Source organism: Dendrobates tinctorius, unplaced genomic scaffold (assembly GCF_039654945.1).
Source record: "Dendrobates tinctorius isolate UK_male_01 unplaced genomic scaffold, ASM3965494v1 ptg000139l, whole genome shotgun sequence".
Taxonomy (NCBI): domain Eukaryota; kingdom Metazoa; phylum Chordata; class Amphibia; order Anura; family Dendrobatidae; genus Dendrobates; species Dendrobates tinctorius.
The window spans coordinates 7,557,673-7,581,851 of NW_027361807.1; the positions used below are offsets into that span (position 1 = coordinate 7,557,673).

At 45.9% G+C, this 24,179-nt stretch overlaps 1 protein-coding gene across 6 annotated transcripts in view; it reads right to left on the minus strand.

The window, feature by feature from the left end:
• The window catches only part of UIMC1 (ubiquitin interaction motif containing 1), a 273,520-nt gene that overhangs the window by 175,535 nt on the left and 73,806 nt on the right, over positions 1-24,179 (minus strand). The gene's annotated exons all lie outside the window — the stretch shown is intronic.

Genomic DNA, 24,179 nt, shown 5'->3' on the forward strand with positions numbered 1-24,179 from the left:
AGAGATAAAAGAGGGCGGTCCACCTCTCCCCCTCAGTTGGTTTCCTGTTCCGATGGGGAACCGCAGGATACGCTACAGCTTACCTGGGCCAAGGAACCGCTTGTGCAGTGTCTGCGAGAACGGCAGGGGTTCTGGTCCAGAGGCAGCGACGGGGGAGTGCTGGAATCCGGCTCCCTCCTCGGCTGGTATGGAGTGCAGAGACACCGGTACCGGGTGGCGCCGACCGGGGTCTGTCTGGGGTAACATGACACCGGGCAGGAGGATCCATTCCGGTCCATGTGGGGGCGCAGGAACCGGAGGAAACGGCAACCTCCGGCGTTCCTAGAAGGCTTCAGCGTCCAGGAGGACGCACATGCAGAGCGGCAGGATGTGGTAAGGAGGAACTTCCGGGTTACCGGAGGTTCCTCGACTCACAGCGCACGCGCGGATGGGCGGCACCGCAGGCATAGAGGCGCTCCCCGCCCCCTCCAGCAGAGAGAAAAAAAAAAAAAGAGAGCGATTCAATCTGCGCAAGCGGCTAGTGTCAGCGCCGATGCACATACTAATGAGCCGCAAATAGGCGCACCTGGAGGGGGAGGTACCAGGTATGAAGGAGCTTACAAAAGGCCTGGGGCGCAGAGATATGGCGTGCAATCATGTCTTCACCGAGACAGGACACGCATCCCCAGGCAGGCGACGCAGCAGCAACCAAGGACCATACAAGACGAGGGTCCTCGGATCGTAGCCACAGAAGCCACGCCAACAAGCCTCCTTCGCAGCCTGAGCGAAGGAAGGAAAAATCAAAAAATAAAGAGTGCGCCCTGTGTGCACGTCCGTTACCGGAGTCTTACACAAAAAGGCTATGCAAAAAATGCATTAATGAGACGGCAAAACAGGCATCAGCCGTAGACATAAGGGCCATAATTAGGGAAGAGCTACAGGCCCTAAACCAGAGCAGGCCCTCTAATATCGAAACTACCAAACCAGCGGTTGTAGACACCGATGAGGGCGAAGTAGTCTCAGATAGTTCCAACACATCCACATCAGCATCCTCCTCAGAGATGGAGGGCCGCTGCTGTTTTCCTTTAGATCACATGGATAATCTAGTCAAATCCGTGAGGAATACAATGGGATGCACGGACACAAAGGAGCCTCAGACGACTCAAGAAATCATGTTTGCAGGTCTGACGGACAAAAAGAGGAGAGTTTTTCCAGTTATTCCAGCAATAAAAGCGCTGGTTAAGAAAGAATGGGAGAGACAGGACCAGAGAGGGTATCTTCCCTCAACCTCAAAAAGAAGGTACCCCTTCGACGACGAAGAGTTGTCGACATGGGGTAAGGTCCCAAAGGTAGATGCGGCAGTGGCCTTCGCCTCAAAACAAACGGTCTTACCAGTGGAGGACACGGGCATTTTAAAAGACCCGCTTGACCGCAAAGCTGACGCCTCTTTGAAGAGGGCATGGGAAGCAGCTACCGGCACATTTAAACCGGCAATAGCTAGTACCTGCACAGCTCGTTCTATGCTGGTCTGGATCGATCAACTAGACCAGCAAATAGACCAGAAGATCCCTAGAGACAAACTACGAGCCGCCATACCACTAATCCGCGGTGCAGCAGCATATATAGCGGATGCTTCGGCTGATTCCTTACGTATGGCAGCCAGAACAGCGGGGTTGGCTAATAACGCCAGGCGTAGCCTGTGGCTTAAAAGCTGGAGAGGTGACACTCAGTCCAAAGCAAAACTGTGTACCATTCCTTGCGAGGGTGAGTTCTTATTTGGAAGAGCCTTAGATGAAATCCTTACGAAGGCAAAAGAAAGGAAAAAAGGATTCCCTAACCCTCCTCTCCCATTTTATAGGAGGGCGTTTAGGAGAAGACCCTTCGGCCGGGGAAGATCAGCGGAGAATCAAAACCGCTGGGCCACAAAGGAAGGAAAAGGCAAAGGTGCCATGTTTAGGGGATCCTCCTTCCGCAGGGACAGGAACTGAGGAGCCGGTCCCTCCAGTAGGAGGGAGACTAAAAAATTTTTTCCGAGAATGGGAGAAAATTACGGCTAGCCCTTGGGTCCTAGGCATTATCAGAGACGGGTTAAAAATAGGATTCCATCATATACCCCTTAATTCTTTGATTATAACATCCTTCAGCTCACCAATCCAACAGCAGGCCCTGGAAGCTGAGATTCGGAATTTACTGGACAAAAAAGTTTTGGTCCATGTGCCTAAGGGGCAAGAAGGGAGAGGATTTTACTCCCCTCTCTATCTGATATCTAAACCAGACGGATCATTCCGGACAATAATCAACCTGAAAAAATTAAATTCATTCATAATAAATCATAAATTTAAGATGGAATCCATAAGATCCACGATTAAGCTCCTCTTCCCCAATTGTATGATGGCAGGCTTGGATCTGAAGGATGCTTATTATCATATTCCCATCCATTCCAGATATCAGAAATACCTCAGAGTGGCGGTCCTTCTCGATGGCAAGATACAGCATCTCCAGTTCACAGCCATGCCATTCGGCATTTCCATCGCACCACGAGTATTTACAAAGGTGATGCTGGAAGTGATGGCTTTTTTACGCCAGAAGGACACACTAATAGTACCCTATCTGGATGATTTTCTGATAGTGGGAAATTCATCTCGACAATGTAGTGATCGAGTTGCTGACACAATCTTGTCCTTACAGGCCCTAGGGTGGATAATAAACTTCAAAAAGTCCAGAATCGAGCCGCAGTCTGTTCAGTCTTTCCTGGGTCTCGAGCTAGATTCCATAAGCCAAAGGTGTCTGCTGTCGCAGGTAAAAATCTCAGCGATTAAAAAGAAGGTTAAGATGGCGATACGTCAGCCACACATGTCTTTAAGGGAAGCAATGTCCCTTCTGGGATCCCTTACTGCCGGCATCCCGGCAGTTCAGTGGGCCCAGTTCCACACGAGGACGCTACAATACCAAATTCTTTTAGAGGAGTCCCGTGACCGAGGGAATCTGACAAAGAAAATCACGCTGTCCCAGGAGGTCCTAACCTCCCTTGCGTGGTGGCTAAAGGACGATAACCTAACGGCGGGAGTACCTTGGGTTATAACACCCTCCCGTATAATTATCACGGACGCTAGCCCCACAGGATGGGGAGCCCATATGGGGAATAACTTTGCCCAAGGCCTATGGGATATAGGTGAAGATAAGGATTCGTCAAATTTAAAAGAGCTAAAGGCAGTTTATCATGCATTATTTCATTTTCTTCCATAGTTACAAGGGGAGGACGTGAGAATCCTTTCAGACAACACCACCGTAGTCGCTTATCTGAACAGACAAGGCGGAACTCGATCGGTCACCTTAATGTCTTCCGCAAGAAGAATTTTATCCCTAGCAGAAGAACATTTGTTGTCTCTCTCAGCCCTCCACATAAGGGGAAGAGACAACGTGGAGGCAGATTTCCTAAGCCGCCATACACTGCGGCAAGGGGAGTGGTGTCTAAACCGGGGAATATTCACACACATCGTGTCGCTTTGGGGTCTTCCCCAAATAGACCTCTTCGCCACCAGAAAAAACAGGCAAGTGCGGAGGTTCGCCTCTCTAAATGTGTCAGACAGTCCGGAAATTCTGGATGCCCTCCAGGCCCCGTGGCAATTCAAACTGGCATATGCGTTCCCACCAATCATACTACTACCGCAGGTGATCCGGAAAATCACAGCAGAGGAAGCACGAATAATCCTAATAGCACCATTCTGGCCCAGGAGGCCGTGGTTTTCATGCCTGCAAGCGATGTCAGTAACAGATCCATGGGTGCTTCCCTCAACCCCCAGGCTCCTCTCACAGGGACCTTTTTTCCATCCTCAAGTGGGCAGTCTCCAATTGACTGCCTGGAACTTGAAAGGGAAATGTTGAGATCAAGAGGGTTCTTGGAGGGACTAGTCAATACACTCCTACAAAGTCGGAAAATAACGACGAGAATTTATACCAGAGTATGGAGAAAATTCCTAGAGTCCCACACAAGGCCTGAGTCTGGAGGAATCCCGATTACGGCGATCCTAGAATTCCTACAGAAAGGAAAGGAATTAGGGCTAGCTGTCAACACACTAAAAGTTCAGGTGTCAGCTCTAGGGGCCCTCTATAGCTATAATGTGGCAGGCAATAAATGGATAAGCAGATTCATCGCGGCATGTGAGCGGAGCGAGCCAGTACACATACCTAGAGTCCCTCCTTGGGATCTGAACCTGGTTCTGGAGGCCTTAACACGTCCGCCTTTTGAACCCTTAGATTCAATTTCCCTTAAACACCTATCCTTCAAAACAGCACTGCTAGTTGCACTAACCTCAGCCAGAAGAGTTAGTGACATACAGGCACTTTCAATAGATCCCCCTTTTTTAGTGACGTTACAGGATCAGCTAATATTAAAACCAGATCCCTCATACTTACCAAAAGTAGCAGGGAGGTTTCATAGGTCACAAGAAATCCATCTCCCTTCATTTTTTAGTAACCCTTCTACTCCAGAGGAAGAAAGATTCCATACACTAGACGTTAGAAGACCAGTATTACAATACATTGAAAGGTCTAGCAGCTGGAGGAAGAGTAGGGCTCTATTTGTTTCTTTTCAGGGCCAAAAGAAGGGATGTGAAGTTACAAGGGGTACCCTGTCTCGTTGGATCAGAGATGCGATTGGGCTGGCATACTCAGAGAGCAATGAGAATCCTCCGGAGGGTGTCAGAGCACATTCAGCCAGAGCTATGGCTTCCTCTTGGGCAGAAAGGGGACATGTCGCAATCGAATCTATATGTAAGGCGGCAACCTGGTCTACACCCTCTACTTTTTATAATCACTATAGGCTTGATTTATCATGCTCATCTGACCTAGCCTTTGGTAGAGCGGTCCTCGGCACGGTGGTCCCTCCCAGGTGAAGGTCTCTGAAAGTCTCTCCAAGTGGGTGCTGTCGTGGCGAAGGGTAAAAAGCCGGATTACTTACCGGTAATGCTCTTTTAATGAGTCCACAACAGCACCCGTTCACTAACCCTCCCTAGAAATTAACATAATGTATATACACCTTCTTAGTTGTGAAGTTAATAACTTAGAATAATTGGATAATATAATGGCCTAATATTTGGCGGTCCTCCTGGTACTCTGAAATCCAACTGAGGGGGAGAGGTGGACCGCCCTCTTTTATCTCTGTAGGTTTCCTGTTCCTATGGGCGGATCCCTCTCTCCAAGTGGGTGCTGTCGTGGACTCATTAAAAGAGCATTACCGGTAAGTAATCCGGCTTTTCTAGAGGGTTTGTCATTCCACCTGGAATATTGTTATGATGTATATGTGCCCACTGCAGCCAATCACTGGCCTCAGCGGTCTCTTATCTGACGCGCAGGCATCACTGCAGAGGCAAGTGGTGATTGGCTGCAGCACTCACATGCATACATACAGTGCCTGCTGTAGTTTTGACAAGGGAATGACAGGAAAAAACATTTCTCTTAAGTCCTTTAACCCCTTCATGACCAAGCCTATTTTGACCTTAATGACCAGGCCATTTTTCGCAATTCTGACCAGTGTCCCTTTATGAAGTAATAACTCAGGAACGCTTCAACAGATCCTAGTGATTCGGAGACTGTTTTTTCGCAACATATTGGGCTTCATGTTAGTGGTAAATTTAGGTCGATAATTTTTGCGTTTATTTGTGAAAAAATCAGAAATTTGGCGAAAATTTAGAACATTTCGCAATTTTCAAATTTTGAATTTTTATTCTGTTAAACCAGACTGTGACACAAAATAGTTACTAAATAACATTTCCCACATGTCTACTTTATATCAGCACAATTTTGGAAACAACATTTTTTTTGTTAGGAAGTTATAAGGGTTAAAAGTTGACCAGCGATTTCTCATTTTTACAACATAATTTACAAAACCATTTTTTTTAGGGACCACCTCACATTTTAAGTCACTTTGAGGGGTCTATATGGCAGAAAATACCCAAAAGTGACACCATTCTAAAAACAGCACCCCTCAAGCTACTCAAAACTGCATTCAAGAAGATTATTAACCCTTCAGGTGTTTCACAGGAACTAAAGCAACGTGGAAAGAAAAAAATGGACATTTTAATTTTTCCAACAAAAATTTTCTTTTAGCATCAATTTTTTTTCATTTTCACATGGGTAATAGGATAAAATGGATCCTAAATTTTGTTGGGCAATTTCTCCTGAGTACACCGATACCTCATATGTATGGTCATAAACCACTGTTTGAGCGCATGCCAGGGTCCGGAAGGGAAGGAGCGCCATTTGGCTTTTTGAATGGAAAATATGCTGGAATATTTAGCAGTTGCCATGTCACGTTTGGAGAGTCCCTGTGTGCATAAACATTGGAGCTCCCCCACAAGTGACCCCATTTTGGAAACTAGACCCCCCAAGGAACTTATCTAGATGCATAGTGATCACTTTGAACCCCCCAGGTACTTCACAAATTGATCTGTAAAAAAAAAAAAAAAAAAAAAAAGTACTTTTTTTTTTTCACAAAAATATCCTTTTAGCCTCAGTTTTTTCATTTTCACATCGGCAACAGGATAAAATGGATCCTAAAATTTGTTGAGCAATTTCTGCTGAGTACACCAATACCTCATATGTGGTCATAAACCACTGTTTGAGCGCACGGCAGGGTCCAGAAGGGAAGGAGCACCATTTGACTTTTTGAATGGAAAATTAGCTCCAATCGTTAGTGGACACCATGTCGCGTTTGGAGAGCCCCTGTGTGCCTAAACATTGGAGCTCCCCCACAAGTGACCCCATTTTGGAAACTAGACCCCCTAAGGAACTTATCTAGATATGTAGTGAGCACTTTGAACCCCCAAGTGCTTCACAAAAGTTTATAACGCAGAGCCGTGAAAATAAAAAATATTTTTTTTTCCTCAAAAAAATATTTTTTAGTGCGCAATTTATTTTCACAAGGGTACCAGGATAAATTAGACCCCAAAAGTTGTTGTCCAGTTTGTCCTGAGTACGCTGGTACCCCAGCAATTTTTTATTTTCACAAGGGTACCAGGATAAATCAGACCCCAAAAGTTGTTGTCCAGTTTGTCCTGAGTACGCTGGTACCCCTTATGTGGGGGGAACAACTGTTTGGGCACAGGGCAGGGCTCAGAAGGGAAGGAGCGCCATTTGACTTTTTGAAATGCAAATTACTTCCAATCGTTAGCGGACACCATGTCGTGTTTGCAGAGCCCCTGTGTGCCTAAACATTGGAGCTCCCCCACAAATGACCCCATTTTGGAAACTAGACCCCCTAAGGAACTTATCTAGATGCATAGTGAGCACTTTGAACCCCCAAGTGCTTCACAAAAGTTTATAACGCAGAGTCGTGAAAATAAAAAATATTTTTTTTTCCTCAAAAAATTTTTTAGTGCGCAATTTATTTTCGCAAGGGTACCAGGATAAATTAGACCCCAAAAGTTGTTGTCCAGTTTGTCCTGAGTACGCTGGTACCCCATGTGTGGGGGGGAACCACTGTTTGGGCACACGTCGGGGCTCGGAAGGGAAGTAGTGACATTTTGAAATGCTGACTTTGATGGAATGGTCTGCGGGGCATCATGTTATATTTGCAGCGCCCCTGATGTACCTAAACTGTGGAACCCCCCCCCCACAAGTGACCTCATTTTGGAAACTAGACCCCCCCAAGGAACTTATCTAGATGTGTGGTGAGCACCTTGAACCCCCAAGCGCATCACAGAAGTTTATAACACAGAGCCGTGAAAATAAAAAATAATTTTTTTTCCTCAAAAAAATGATTTTCAGCCAGCAATTTTTTATTTTCACAAGGGTAGGAGGATAAACTGGACCCCAAAAGTTGTTGTACAGTTTGTCCTGAGTACGCTGGTGCCCCATATATGGGGGGGAACCATTGTTTGGGCACATGTAAGGGCTCGGAATGGAAGTAGTGACGTTTTGAAATGCAGACTTTGATGGAATGGTCTGCGGTCGTCGTTACGTTTGCAGAGCCCCTGATGTGCCTAAACAGTGGAAACCCCCCACAAGTGACCCCATTTTGGAAACTAGACCTCCCAAGGAACTTATCTAGATGCCTGGTGAGCACTTTGAACCCCCAAGTGCTTCACAGAAGTTTATAACGCAGAGATGTGAAAATAAAAAAAAAAAAATTTTTTCCACAAAAATATTTTTTTAGCCCTCAATTTTTTATTTTCCCAAGGGTACCAGGAGAAATTAGACCCCCAAAGTTGTTGTGCAGTTTTTCCTGAGTACGCTGATACCCCATATGTTGGGGTAAACCACTGTTTGGGAACACGTCGGGGCTTGGAAGGGAGGGAGCACCGTTTGACTTTTTGAATGCAAAATTGGCTGGAATCAATGGTTGCACCATGTCACGTTTGGAGACCCCCTGATGTGCCTAAACAGTATAAAACCCACAATTCTAACTTCAACCCTAACCCCAATACACCCCTAACCACAGCCCTAACCCTAATCCCAACCCTAACCCTAACCAACACACCCCTAACCCTAATCTCAACCCTAACCACAAGCCTAACCCTAACCACAAGCCTAACCCTAACCACAAGCCTAACCCTAACCACAAGCCTAACCCTAACCACAAGCCTAACCCTAACCACAAGCCTAACCCTAACCACAAGCCTAACCCTAACCACAAGCCTAACCCTAACCACAAGCCTAACCCTAACCACAAGCCTAACCCTAACCACAAGCCTAACCCTAACCACAAGCCTAACCCTAACCACAAGCCTAACCCTAACCACAAGCCTAACCCTAACCACAAGCCTAACCCTAACCACAAGCCTAACCCTAACCACAAGCCTAACCCTAACCACAAGCCTAACCCTAACCACAAGCCTAACCCTAACCACAAGCCTAACCCTAACCACAAGCCTAACCCTAACCACAAGCCTAACCCTAACCACAAGCTTAACCCTAACCACAAGCCTAACCCTAATTCCAACCCTAACCCTAATTCCAACCCTAATTCCAACCCTAACCCTAATTCCAACCCCAACCCTAATTCCAACCCCAACCCTAATTCCAACCCCAACCCTAATTCCAACCCCAACCCTCGTTCCAACCCTAACCCTCGTTCCAACCCTAACCCTCGTTCCAACCCTAACCCTCGTTCCAACCCTAACCCTCGTTCCAACCCTAACCCTCGTTCCAACCCTAACCCTCGTTCCAACCCTAACCCTCGTTCCAACCCTAACCCTCGTTCCAACCCTAACCCTCGTTCCAACCCTAACCCTCGTTCCAACCCTAACCCTCGTTCCAACCCTAACCCTCGTTCCAACCCTAACCCTCGTTCCAACCCTAACCCTCGTTCCAACCTTAACCCTAACCCTCTTTCCAACCCTAACCCTAATGGAAAAATAAAAATAAAAATAATTTCTTTATTTTATTAGTTGATTCTGCCTATGGGGGTGATAAACGGGGGGTTTATTTACTTTTCATTCTATTTTGATCACTGTGAGAGTTTATCACAGTGATCAAAATGAATGAATGGAAATTGCAACCGGCGGGCACACTGCGTATGCACCCGCCATTTTCCTATATGGTGGCGCCCATGGTCCGGGACCGCGGGAAACCGGGAGCCATAACGGCACTCGCTGAGTACCAGGGGGTGGGAGGGGGGGCGATCGGAAGCTGGGGGAGCGGAGGGAAGGCGGGAGGGGGGAGATGACAGCGGCGGCACATCGCCGCTGTCATTCAGTGGCAGGGGGCAGATCGCAACCATTAACGGGTGGGGGGGGTCGGATCGCTGTCACCAGCCATGTCCGATGCTACAGCAGTGTCGGACATGGCTGGATTGTAATATTTCATCAATTTTCATTGATGAAATATTACTATCGCTCTGATTGGCTGTTTCACTTTTAACAGCCAATCAGAGCGATCGTAGTCACGTGGGGGCGAAGCCACGCCCCCTATGGTGAAGAACAAAGTCCCCTGTCTCTGCGGGTCGGGTGACCTTTCAGTGACCTAGGTCACCCAACCCGCAGGGGGGCTTTAAAGTCATGACGCCACATAGGCGTCACTGGCAGATTGGCACCAGTTTTCATGACGCCTATGTGGCGTCATTGGTCGTGAAGGGGTTAAAGGGAATCTGTCAGCAGGTTTTTATTACCCCATCTGAGAGAAATCGGATTCTAGCAAGACTTACTGAGCTGTTTAATTCAGTTTTGACAATCTCGCCTTTACCTGCTGCAGATCTACCAGTTGTCTGTGGAGCCCCACCCACACCCCTGATTGACAGCTTATGTGCAGAAAGCTGCCAATCAGTGGTGAGGGGCAGGATTATACACTGCTCAAAAAATATAAAGGGAATACTAAAATACCACATCCTTGATATCACTGAGCGAAATATTACAGTTTATTCATTACATAATGGGGACTATCGTCGAAACCAATAAAACATAAAAATGATCAATGTAACTCAAAATTCATCTTAAAGAGCAGGGGTTCCCAACCACCGGTCCGTGGCCTAGGACCGGGCCGTTGCAGTGCTCTTGCCGGTCCGCAGAGCTGAACACAAGGGGAGCCGGCGGCTGTAGCTTCCAGACCACATGGATACTCGCCCTCAGTTCCTGCATCCCTGTGAGCGCGGCGGCTTCATCCAGCGCTGAGCAGTCACGTGGTACAGCTCATTTAAGGTCATGAATATTGGACGCTACTCCTCTCCCATAGGCGTGGCGTCCATATTCATGACCTTGATGAGCAGTGCCACGTGACCGCTCTGCACAGGAAGAAGCTGACGCGCCGCAAGATGCAGGGAAGTTCAGCGACGTGAGGGTATGATGGGGGAGGACGGCATACACGGGTGGGAGCGGAGCCATATATACAAGGGTGGGAGGGGAGCCATGTATACAGGATGGGAGGGTGAGAGCAGAGCCATGTATACAGGATGGGACAGGGGAGCCATGTATACAGGATGGGAGAGTGGAAGCAGAGCCATGTATACAGGATGGGAGAGTGGGAGCAGAGCCATGTATACAGGATGGGAGAGTGGGAGCAGAGCCATGTATACAGGATGGGAGAGTGGGAGCGGAGCCATGTATACAGGATGGGAGGGTGGGAGCGGAGCCATGTATACAGGATGTTATATTAAATTATAAGTATGCACTGACTACTAAACTACAACCCTGTCCATGGTCCCGCCCCCTTATGACCAAAGCCCCGCCCCTGACAAACCTCCATTTCCGCCCTGCCGGGCCATGGAGGAATGGTCTTGCTTGAAGCCGGTCCCTGGTGCAAAAAAGGTTGGGGACCACTGTTATAGAGGTCTGGATTTGGAATGATATTCAAAATCAAAGTGGAAAATCAAATGATAGGAGGATTCTACTTCAGTGGAAATGCCTCAGGACAAGGTAATGATGCTCAGTAGAGTAAATGCTCTCACCCCTAGTGATGCACAGCATGAGGTAATGTCCACAACCCACAAAAGTTGCTCAGATAGTGTAGCTCATCCAGGATGGCACATCAATGTGAGCTTTGGCAAGAAGGGTAGCTGTGTCAGCACAGTGTCTAGAGCAGGGATCCCACACATGTAGCTCGGGAGCCACATGTGGCTCGCGATCTCATGAATTGTGGCTCGCGGCTGTCTGCTAGCTTGGTGCATTAGCTCCAGGTCTAGCAAAGAGCTATGAAGAGCACATCTCAAAATGATGAATTTTGCGAGTAGTCTTGCACAGAAGAGCAAAACTGGATGCACATATTCTGGTCTTAACGGTTTAGAGATAATTTAAGGATGGTATGCTGGAGACAGGATGATACTACCGATTAGAGAAGGTGTGTGAAGCTGGATAGACAGTGTGGTGGGAGTGCTTGATGGGAGAACACTGAAGGGGGGGAGGGATTGTGGGAACCCTTGGATCTTGGTATACTGCTTCTGTGGAAAAGCTTTGGCTGTCATTATACCCATAATAGGGGCTTTGGTTGCCCCTAATGTGAGGGAGTGTGGGAGCCAGATGTGGCTCGTGACCCTCTCTCAGAGCTGGATGTGGCCTGCGACCCTCTCTCAGAGCTGGATGTGGCTCTCAAGGTTAGAAAGGTTGGGGACCACTGGTCTAGAGCATGGAGCAGAGACCATGAGACAGGGGCCGATACACCAGGAGACATGGAGGGGGCTGTAGGAGGGCAACAACCCAAAAGCAGGAACGCTATTTTCTCCTTTGTGAAAGGAGGAACAGGAGCAGTACCAGAGCCCTGCAAAATGACCTCCAGCAGGCCACTAACATCCATGTGTCTGCTCAAACTGTTATGAGGGTGGTATGAGGGCGCGATATCCACAAGTGGGTGTTGTGCTTACAGCCCAACACTGTGCAGGGTGATTAGCATTTGCCAGAGAACATCATGACTGGCAGATTCGACAACGGCGCTCTGTGCTCTTCATGGATGAGAGCAGGATCACACTGAGCACGTGACAAACTTGAGAGTCTTGAGACGCAGTGAAGAACATTCTGCTACTTGCAACATCCTCCAGCATGACAGGTTTGGCAGTGAGTCAGTAATGAATTGGGGTGGCTTTTTTTTTTTTTTTGGAGTGCTACACAGCCTTCCATGTGCTAGCCAGAGGAACCCTGACTGCCATTGTGAGACCATTTACAAGTGCACTGGGCCCTGGATTCATTCTGATACATGACAATGCTAGGCCTCATGTGGCTGAAGTGTGTCAGTAGTTCCTGCATGATGAAGGCATTGATGCTATGGACTGGCCTGCCCATTCCCCAGACCTGAATCCAATCGAGCACATCTGGAACATCATGTCTCGTTCTATCCACAAATGCCACGTTGAACCACACACTGTCCAGGAGATGAATGATGCTTTAATCCAGGTCTGGGAGGAGATCCCTCAGAACATCCGCTGCCTCATCAAGAGCATGCTCAGGCTTTGTAGGGAGGACAGACAGGCATGTGAAGGTCACACACACACACACCTATACACTACTGAGTCTTGTCTTGAGGCATTTCCAATGAAGTTGGATCAGCCTGTAATTTGATTTTCCACTTTGATTTTGAGTATCATTCCAAATCCAGACCTCCATGGGAAATTGAAAATGATCAGTGTAAATCAAAAATATGTTTTATTGTTCTCAATGCGATCTACTATGTAATGAATAAAAACTTGCAACTGGTATATTTCAGTGATATCTAGGATGCAGTATTTTAGTGTTATTTTTTGGAGTAGTGTACAAAGCTCATGAATATGGAGGACTATATGGCAGCAGATTTACTATTCCTTTAGTGATATATTCCCTGTTTATCAGCTTGAAATTATCAAAATTATAACAAGCAGTCCAGTAAAGGTAGGAGGGAAAGTTAACACTAGAGATGACAGAGAAAGAATTCAAAAGGAGCTAGATAAGCATGAACAATGGGCTGTGACTAATAGAATGGTATTTAACAGGGACAAATGCAAGATTTTACAACTGGACAAGAAAAACGAAAATTACATCTACAGAATGGGAGGACTACAACTAAGCAACAGCATGTGAAAAAAGACTTTGGTATATTAATAGATCACAGACGGCGCATGAGTCAGTGTGATGCAGCAGCAAAAATTATAAACAATTCTAGGATGTATTAAGAGAAGCATAGAGTCTAGATCATGTGAAGTAATTATTAAGGATGAGTAAACTCCTTATCCGAAAAGCTCTAGTGCTTACTGAATAGCTGCATCAGGAACCCGGTTACCTGGAGCGCTCCCAATGATCAGCATAACAAACAGGCTCTCCATGCATGTGTTGTGACGCACATGCAGCTGCAGCGCCAACAGCTGATCATCGGGAGCGCTCCAGGTATCCGGGTTCCAGATGCAGCTATTTGGATAAGGAGTTATTCGAAGCTATTTGTTCATCCCTAGTAATTATCCCACTCTACTCGTCCTTGGTGAGGTCACATCTGGAATGCTGTGTCCAGTTCTGGGCACCACATTTAAAAAAAAAAAAAAAAAATTGAAAAACTACTACCAGGATGGTGAGCAGACTGCTAACTATGTCCTACGAGGGACGATTAAAGGATCTGGTAATGTTTTACTTGCAATAAAGAAGGCTAAGAGGAAACTTAATAGCTGTCTACAAATATCTGAATGGATGTCACAGTGTAGACTGGGATCATCATCGTTCTCATTTGCAAATGGAAACACGAGAAGCAATGGCATGAAACTGAAAGGGAGAAGATACAAATTAGATATTAGAAAAAACATTTTGAGGGTGGGTGAACAATGAGTGGAACAGGCTGCCACGAGAGGTGGTGAGCTCTCCTTCAAAGGAAATCTTCAAACAGAGGCTGGACAGATGAGATGGTTTAGTGAATCCTGCATTGAGCAAGAGATGGACAAGATAACTCTGGAGGTACTTTCCAACTCTATCATTCTATGATTCTATGACAACGCTGAAATTAAGGGCCTGTCACACTAAGCGATATCGCTAGCAATATCGCTATAACGTCACTGGTTTTTGTGACGTTATAGTGATATCGCTATGTCTGATACTTACCTCCGACTGCTCCCCCGCTGGTTATCGCTGATCACGCGAGAACGTCCTGGACTGTTTCTCGTCGTCCGCTTCCTGCTGGGGCTTCCTGCTGTGACGACGAGCGACACGTGGACGCGGGCGGGAGGACGTCTTCATCACCTCGTCTGACACGCAAGTAGCGACCCCCGACCCCTGCTATATCGCTGGTGAGATCTGCCAGTGTAGCAGCTCACTAGCGACCACTTAGCGATACACCAGCGATCCTGACCGCGTCAGATCGCTGGTACATCGCTAAGTGTGACAGTACCGTTAGGGCCGCTGTCTCTGCATTATGCTGCTCTCAGATTAGGTGGAAAAACTTGGTGACAGAAACCGTAAAAATGTCTTCCCGGTAAGCAGTGGTGTAACTACAAAGTTATGGGCCCCGGTGCGAACTTTAAAATGGGGCCCCCCCCTGCCAAAATACATGCACCGCTCCGTACACACGCGCAGATCCGCTCCGTACACCTCGTACACACGTGGCTCCGCTCCGTTCAAAATTGTACACACACAGCTCCATTCCGTACACCTCCTACACACGGCTCTGCTCCGTCCAAAATTGTACACACACAGCTCTGCTACATCCACACTGTGAACCCCTCCTGACCCCACACAAACTTTACCTCATCCAGCACCATGACAACCAGCACAGCAGAGTCCTGCAGACACCGAGGCCCCTGATCACGTGACCCCCGATTCCTCCCCTCCCGTGACCTCATCACAGGTCCTGTGCGCACATTAGAGAAAACAGCCTAGCAACGTCATTGCAATGCAGGCTGTGAGGGGCTGCTATCAGTGTGGTGGGTCTCTGCTGGAGGGCGAGGAAGGGGTGCATGCAGGGTGTGGCGGCTCAGTGCAGTGCGGGAAAAATAGACTCCCGGGCGGGAAGCGGTCAAAAACGCGACTGTCCCACGAAAATCGGGACAGTTGAGAGATATGCCTGCCGGGCCCCTGACTCCCCCCTGGGCCCGGTCGCAGTAGCGACTGCTGCGACCGTGGTAGTTATGCCCCTGCCGGTAAGCTACCCCACTTCCCCCCCTAATAAGTTGTCTGCAAGAAAAATATCAGTAAGCAGTATTTCGGTGCAGACCTCACACTCACTTTGGGCCCCATACCAGTCATAATGTTTGTCCCTATGAAAGATGAACCCGATACCCTTAAATCTCTTTTTACATTACCGCTGGAATGGTACCACTAAGGCCTGTTTCACATTTCCGTCTTTTTTTTGTCAGTCAAAATCGGCCAGAGGTGACAAAAACGGATCTGTTTCCGTTGTTGGCCAAACAGATGCTACAGGATCCGTTTGTAGGTCGGATGCGCTGCAGACGGGCACTGGAAGAAATTTAAAGCAAACGCGGTCTGGAAAAAGAGAAAGAGAAAGAGGGGGAGGGGGAGGGGGAGAGAATTTCACGGACTTTCCGGAACACCATTCAGGGTTAAAATCCCTGGCAGAGCAAATGAGAGAGAGAGAATTTCACGGACTTTCCGGATCATTCAGGGTTAAAATCCCTGGCAGAGCAAATCTGTCGGGCATGCGCAAAAGAAAATAGCGGACCGTTGCTCAGAAAAAATGTTTCAGTCCGTCTCCTCCGCCTGTGAGCCGCTACAATTCTGACGGATCCGTCAAAAAACGGACGCGACGGATGGCTGTCAGTCAAAATCCGCCGCTAATGTAAGTCTATGGGGGAAAAAACGGATCCGCCAAAAACGGGGCGGATCCGTTTTTTTCTAAAACTGACGGATTTTGACTGACGTCAAAAAACGGAAATGTGAAACAGGCCTAATCTAAATTCTCTGCCCCCAGCATTATACTTACCAGCTGCTGTCTTCAGATGTCTTCTACAGGTTGTGACCTGCTTAACCTCTCCAGTTTTTGCTGGGTGAGCTGTAAGTCACTACTCCATGCAAGTCTATGTGAGTCAGAACAAGGCCAGAATGGGGCTCTCATAGACTTACATTGAGAACTTTTGACCGTTACCACTGTCTTCGTGTCAGTGCAAAGTTGCGGTCACAAGATGGAGGATCAAGACCGGAATGGCGTCACGAAAAGCTGAAGACAGGGGCTGTTTGGTATAATACTATACGGCTAGGGAACTTAGATTAATGGCACCACTCCAGAGCTAAAATAATAACAAAAAAAAAAAAACCTTTACCAAAACATTTGACATAAATAGGTTTCTCTAAAACCTCTGTCAAATATAGTACCTTTATTGAAGCTATTACTATAGGTGAGAAATTATTTAGAAGAAAAAAACTCCGTAAAGCTATGTAGTAAATTATTGACATAACTCCGTGTTAGGATTGCATTAATATACTACGCTATAATGACTACTTACTGGATTTACTGTAGGCATCTACTCACTTACTGGGTAAACCAATAAGGCACAAATTAAATTCTGTCCACTAGCCTAGCATTATATCGTATCCAACCATGATGTTCTCAGTTTGGGACATTTAGAAGGTGGTCAGATCAGTATTTGTGGTCATAATACAGGTACAGAAAAGCATTTTAGTTTTTGTAAGCCAAAACTAGCCACACAGAGAAAAAGTATGGTGGAAGATGTGCATTTTCTCATTCTCCTCTGTATTTTGGGTACACTTGCACTTGCAGATACTGTTGCAAAATAATGACCACAATACATCAGTGTGAAGCATCATACACACAAATAACAAAATTCAGTAACGTCGAAATCAGATTTTTTTTTTTTAAAGTGCAGACATATATAAATCAGAATTTATACGGGCAGAAAATGTTCCTTACGGATGTAATAAAAATCCTGTGAAATGCAGTCCTCAAGGTTAGTGGAGAACAAAGCAGCTGTAGATTTGTAGTGTCTGTATAGCACTGTACAGCAAGTGGCTGCACTCAGCATTGGGAGCTATCTGTGCACTACATTCTGTAAAGTGAAGGGGAAAAAAAAAATCCATGAAAAACGTTCTCAACACTTATGCTCAGCTTTTGCTCTTTTTTCATTCCCACTGCTCCCCTAATTATACTGTTCCAGAAATATGGACTTTTTAGTGATAATTTGTAGGGTCTATATATTTCTTTGAATACTTCTTTTGGTTTATGCAACCTAAAGACACACCCCATAGAATAGTGAGAGCCCCTCCCACTTGGAAATACCATTAGCCCTAATCAAAATGGCCTATATCACTATAACTGTATGGCGGATTTAAAAAACATTGATTATTTCATGGAGCAGCGGGATTAAAGTAAGGACAAACTCTCCACTTGTGAACTGGTTATAGGTCCTCTTTAAAGGGAAACTCATCAGATTCATATGTTGTCTGAACCACAAGCAGTTTTACTCTGAAACAATTTGAAGAGGCCTATAGGGAGACACATGACTATTCCAAAACGGCCGTCTTCTCCCCAACCAGCTCCAGGTGATTGGTAGGTCTCTTACAATAAACACACGGGAGAGACCTGTCAATCACCTGGAGCCGTGAAAAGCCGGCCGGGGACCACGCCGGACTATTCAGGGCTCTTATACAGTGGCATGTAAAAGTTTGGGCACCCCAGGTCAAAATTAACACCTAAGTAAGTTGAAGATGAAATGATCTCTAAAAGAGCTAAAGTTAAAGATAAGAGTCAGTGATAAGCGGTCATAGAGGAGCGCTTAGGAAGCAACCCAGGGGCAGACAAAGATGTCAGGTCTCCACCGCAGCTCCAGCCGAAAACCTCCAATGGAGGATAGGAGCAATGAGAAAAAGGAAACGGTCTTAGGAGCGCAGGAAAGAAACTCAGACAAGAGATGGGTTTAAACCACAACGTGTTTTGATGGAGGATCCGTCTTCATCAGGTTGAAGACGGATCCTCCGTCAAAACGCGTTGTGGTTTAAACCCATCTCTTGTCTGAGTCTCTTTCTGCGCTCCTAAGACCATTTCCTTTTTCTCAAAGTTAAAGATGACACATTTCGTTTGTATTTTAGACAAAAAATATACCGTATATATTTTCATCTTTTACATTTTAATAGGCCGATGCTAACGTTTGGGCACCCTGCATGGTTAGTACCTATAACAAGAGAAACTGGAGTACACGGTGACAGCAAGAAAGATACTTTTTTGTATAAAAATATAAATGTTTATTTATGCATACAAAATATATAAATAATTATACATAGTAAGATAGTGCACCAAGGAGCATACAAGCAAAACACAAGGGCCACCCCTCTGGCAAAGCAATCCTGTTGCAAGCAAATCCACAGGTCAAGTGACCAAAAGAAAAAATGTATAAGGGGCAAGTCAGGAAGTTCCCATCATAGAGCGCAATATAACCGCGATATATCCTGAATAGCCAAATTAAATAACTAAATAATACCGCTTACCGGGATCTGAGAAGCCAGAGAGGGAGCCCCAGGTGCCTAATGTCCACCCCCGACACGCGTTTCGCGGGCTCTGAAGCCTGCTTCCTCATCCCCTTGAGGAAGCAGGCTTCAGAGCCCGCGAAACGCACGTCGGGGGTGGACATTAGGCACCTGGGGCTCCCTCTCTGGCTTCTCAGATCCCGGTAAGCGGTATTATTTAGTTATTTAATTTGGCTATTCAGGATATATCGCGGTTATATTGCGGTCTATGATGGGAACTTCCTGACTTGCCCCTTATACATTTTTTCTTTTGGTCACTTGACCTGTGGATTTGCTTGCAACAGGATTGCTTTGCCAGAGGGGTGGCCCTTGTGTTTTGCTTGTATGCTCCTTGGTGCACTATCTTACTATGTATAATTATTTATATATTTTGTATGCATAAATAAACATTTATATTTTTATACAAAAAAGTATCTTTCTTGCTGTCACCGTGTACTCCAGTTTCTCTTGTTATGGCATAATTTATTGGAGTTGGTGAATTTGTTTGCTGGGAGGCTCACCAGGTGGTGATGTCATCCTGTGCATTTTTTTGCACACTGATTTTGTTTTTAATGGTTAGTACCTAGTAGGACCCCCTTTTGCAGACAAACAAGAGTCTTTCAATTCTTGTTTGAGGGATTTTCAGCCAATCCTCCTTGGAAAATTCTTCCAGTTCTGTGAGATTCCTGGGTCGTCTTGCACGCACTGTTACTTTGAGGTCTAGCCACAGACTTTCATTGATGTTCAGATCAGTAGACTGTGAGGGCCATTGTAAAACCTTCAGCTTGTGCCTTTTGAGGTAGTCTATTGTGGATTTTTTTTAAATTCGTTAATTTAATTATCAGGATACAAAGAATGTACAACATATACAGTGATTGTGATAATAGGCATTATACAAAGCACACGTGTCTCCGTCCATAGCAAAATATAATACAAAAAAAAAAAAATTGCACACTCTAATAGATAAACAAGGTAATATATACGTTTCCTTCCAAGCATATATATATAGGATAATTGTTTATGCATTTTCCAATATGTATATCATTCCAGTTTCACAAACCTTGTCATATCTTGCAACAGTAAGATCTAACAAACTCCTAAGCTACAACTACCACTACATCAACTAATATCTACTATTTCCGCAGCCTTGTTTACTATATCATATTGTGTCATATGTGATGTCTCAGCCTTGTAAAGTGAGGTGAGAGGAATTCCACCTCTCCCAGATCTTTTCAAATTTACCTGGGCATCCCCTATTTTGGTATAACGTGCGCTCATATGGAACAATTGAATTTACCAACTTGATCCAAAATCTAAGGGTAGGACACGAACCCCCCATCCACCGCAGTGCCAGCACCTTCCGTGCCATAAACAGCGTCTCGCGCAGGAAGACCTCAGAATAGCGATCCCAAGCCTCCTCCCCCCATACTCCAAACAAGCAGACCAATGGCTCTAGAGGGACAGGGGCCTGCACCAGGGATGTCAGCAGTGTAGTCACCTCTTTCTAGTAGTGTAGGATAGTGGAACATTGCCACACCATATGAATAAAATCAGAGTCTGGAGAGTGACATCACATACATTCTGATGATTGAAGCCAACCCATCCTGAAAAGTCGCAATGGAGTCAAATATGATTAATTATATACAACTGTATCATTCTGTTATTAATAGATGGTGATACTCCAATCGGAGACTCCAGAATCTCCTCCCATTCCTCTCTCTGCGTATCAGGCATGAGTCGTTCCCACTTCATCTTAATAGAGCTTATGGCCAATTCTGCCCCTACTGACAGCATGTATGTATACAAAGAGGATATGAGACCCTGGGGGCCCTGCGAATTAAGGATTCCTATCAGGGGTAAAGATGAAATAGTACGGTCCACACCCCTATCCCTTATATGTGATTGAAGAGCCGATCTCAACTGCAAATAACGAAAAAATTGAGATCTCGGAATATCATGTGCGGTCTGCAATTGTTCAAAAGACTTTAAGATCCCTTGGTCATACAGGTCTCCCACTGAAGAAACGTCACACTGAGTCCAAAAAACAGCGGATGGGTGATTCAGTAACCACGGAAAATAGTTATTATTCCACAGGGGCATTTCAGCTATAACATCTTTAAACCCAATTACATTCTTGATTTGTCCCCATATTAATCGTGCCAGCCGGAGCAGGGGCAGCAGACGTGGGACATTAGTTTTTTCCACCTCAAGGAAACCTAATGGGCAATCCTCTTGTGCAGCGTGAAGCAGGAAGCTTTCAGAATTAGGGAGGCAATTACCCGGCATCCAATTATTTAAAGGTTTAGCCTGCCCAGCCAAGTAGTATAGGAAGAAATCTGGCAGCGCCGCCCAACCTCCCTTCTTTGGTCTTTGTAAAGTAGACAATTTAAGTTTGGGCCTAGTTTTCCCCCAAATAAAGGACGTGACCAGAGAGTTAAGATTAACAAAAAAGGACTTGGGCACGGCTACCGCACTGTGCTGGAGCGAGTAGCTAAATTTAGGGAGTATTATCATTTTAATCAGGTTAATGCGTCCAGCCACAGATTATGGGAGCCTACTCCATGATGCAAATTTAGCTTTAACTAGTTCCAGCAACGGGTGGACATTAAGTTGTAGATCAAGCGTACTCTTATTAGAGATGTGGATGTGCAAGTATTTAAAACTCGATACAATAGAGAGCGAGGAGAGAGCCTCCAGCTGAGGCATCGGGGCATAGGAGAGGGGTAACAGGGCAGATTTTTCCCAATTTATATGTAAACCTGAATATTTACTGAATCTATCTATAAGGGATATTACCTGTGGCAAAGTTTCTTCCACATCATTCAAGAATATCACCATGTCATCGGCATATAGGCCTATGGTATCCACCCGACCTGCTATATCTATACCTCGGATGTTAGGTGAGGACCTTATACGTATTGCTAGTGCCTCTATCGCAAGGGCGAAGAGGGCCGGGGAAAGAGGGAAACCCTGACGGGTTCCCCTATGCAATGCGAAAGACTCAGATATAGAATTATTTATTATAATACGGGCCTTAGGTTTCATGTATAATATTTTGATCCATGTTATAAATTTATTGCCAAAGCCATACCTTTGTAAACATGCGGAGAGGAAAGGCCATTCAAGAGAGTCAAAAGCCTTGGCAGCATCTAACGATGCTAATGCCCATCTGTTGTCTGGCACCAGGGAGCTATATTGGACTATTGACTGGACTCTTCTGATGTTAATAGAAGGACTTTTACCAGGCATAAAGCCCGTTTGATCAGGATGTATAAGGTTCAATATAATGGAATTCAGTCTGGTAGCTAGAATCTTGGTGAAAATTTTATAGTCCACGTTCACTAATGAAATGGGACGATAGGATCCACATTCTAAGTGGTCCTTCCCCTCCTTCCGAAGTACTATATTAGCCCCATAAAAGGACTCAGGCATAGAATTCCCTTCCCATATTCCCCGAAATACCTTCACCAAAAGTGGCGTCAGTATATCCCGGTACTTCCTATATAGTTCAATAGGGAACCCATCAGGTCCAGGGGCCTTCCCAGAGGCCATGTCTGTCATAGCATTATCTATCTCCTCTGCGGTGAACTCAGCGTCCATAAGGGCTCGTTGTTCCAAATCTAATGTGGGGAATGATATATCTGACAAATAGTCTAAACACCCCAAAGTGTCAAAGTCGCTTTTAGATTCATATAGTGACCTGTAGTAATCCTGAAAGCAGCCAAGAATCTCCTCGGTCGAAGACACCAGTGTGCCGTCCGACCTGCGAATCTGCAATATCGTATTAGAGGTGCTATGTTGGCGCACCAGATAGGCCAAGAATTTGCCCGTCTGGTTCCCCAATTCGAAATAGGATTGACGGGTGAAGAATAGTTTGCGCTTAGATTTTGTATCCACATGTTGAGTATATAACCTTTGGGCAGTCAGCCACTCAATCCTGTTCCCGCTAGTTTGGTTAGATATATATGTAGCCTCTGCGTCTTTCAGTCATTGCTCCACCTCGCCATCCTTACTTGCGGTCACCCACTTAATATAAGAAATCGTGGAGGACAAACAGCCCCTCAGGTATGCCTTAAGGGCATCCCAAAATAAGTTAATATCTTGGGGTTCCGGATGGGACGCAATGAAACAATTCAGCTGATCAATCGTTCTGTCACAACACCCCATCAGTTTTAACCAGAAAGGATTCAACTTCCAGGTTATCCCATTGTTCACATGCCCAAATTTGAGTTTAAGGATAACCGGACCATGGTCTGAGATCCCCCTACTTCCATACTCTATATCAGCCACCCACAATGCCAAACCGCCAGAACCAAATATATAGTCTATGCGTGATAGAGAGCATTTAGTGGATGAGTGGCAAGTGTATTCCCTTAACTCAGGGTGACGCACCCTCCACAAATCCAACCACCCGCCACCCCCCATAAATGATGACAACGGGGTTGTAGTCGTTGGAGAGGACCCCCCAGTCGCTCCATAATCCAATCTCAATTTATCAAGGTGGTTGTTCATGACCATATTAAAGTCGCCCATACAAATAACATCATCTGCGTCTGGGTAACTGAGGGCAAAACGCATTGCCTTCTGCAGAATGGATATACGAGCCGGGGGGGGGGGGGGGGGGGTTATAAATACATAAGACCACATATTTCCTGGTATTTATTACTGCATGGACAAAAATAAAACGACCCTCGGGATCCCTCTGAGTCTCCCTCGCTTCCCATCTGACGTCCCTATGCACCAACAGAGAAACCCCTCTCGAGTAGCTGGTATGAAATATATGGGCAGACCATTGTACCCAGGGCTTCTGCACGCACCGCACTGTATCCCTAGTCAGATGCGTCTCCACCAGGGCCACAATGTGAGGGCGATAATGTCTGACCTGTGAGAAGACCTTGATCTTTTTCCGAGGAGTTTTTATTCCCCTCACATTCCATGTCATACATATTAACTCCGACCCCATATTTTACTCCGGTGAACATGGTACATAGTATTACCCGGGCAAAATCTAGAGACATCAGCTAGAGACTGAAATTGTTGTCGACTGCGATCATAACCTAAAAAAAACCAAGAACCACTACGGAAAAAAAAACAAATTGAATAAACAAACAACGTAGGAGCAGAGTCCTGTACTCCCATCACAAAACGAACAAGGGGATACCATCACTGAGCCCAGTGTCCGGTATTGTTGGTAACCTGGACATCTTCGAGTAAAGCTCCAATCAGCCGATAAATAGAAAAATACCATCTAGCACTAGATGCATTAGGATTCTTTTTCAGCAGACCCTCCATGGGATCGTAGCCACTCCACCGCCTCTGCCGGGTCTGTAAAAAATAAAGTAGAACCCCCATGGA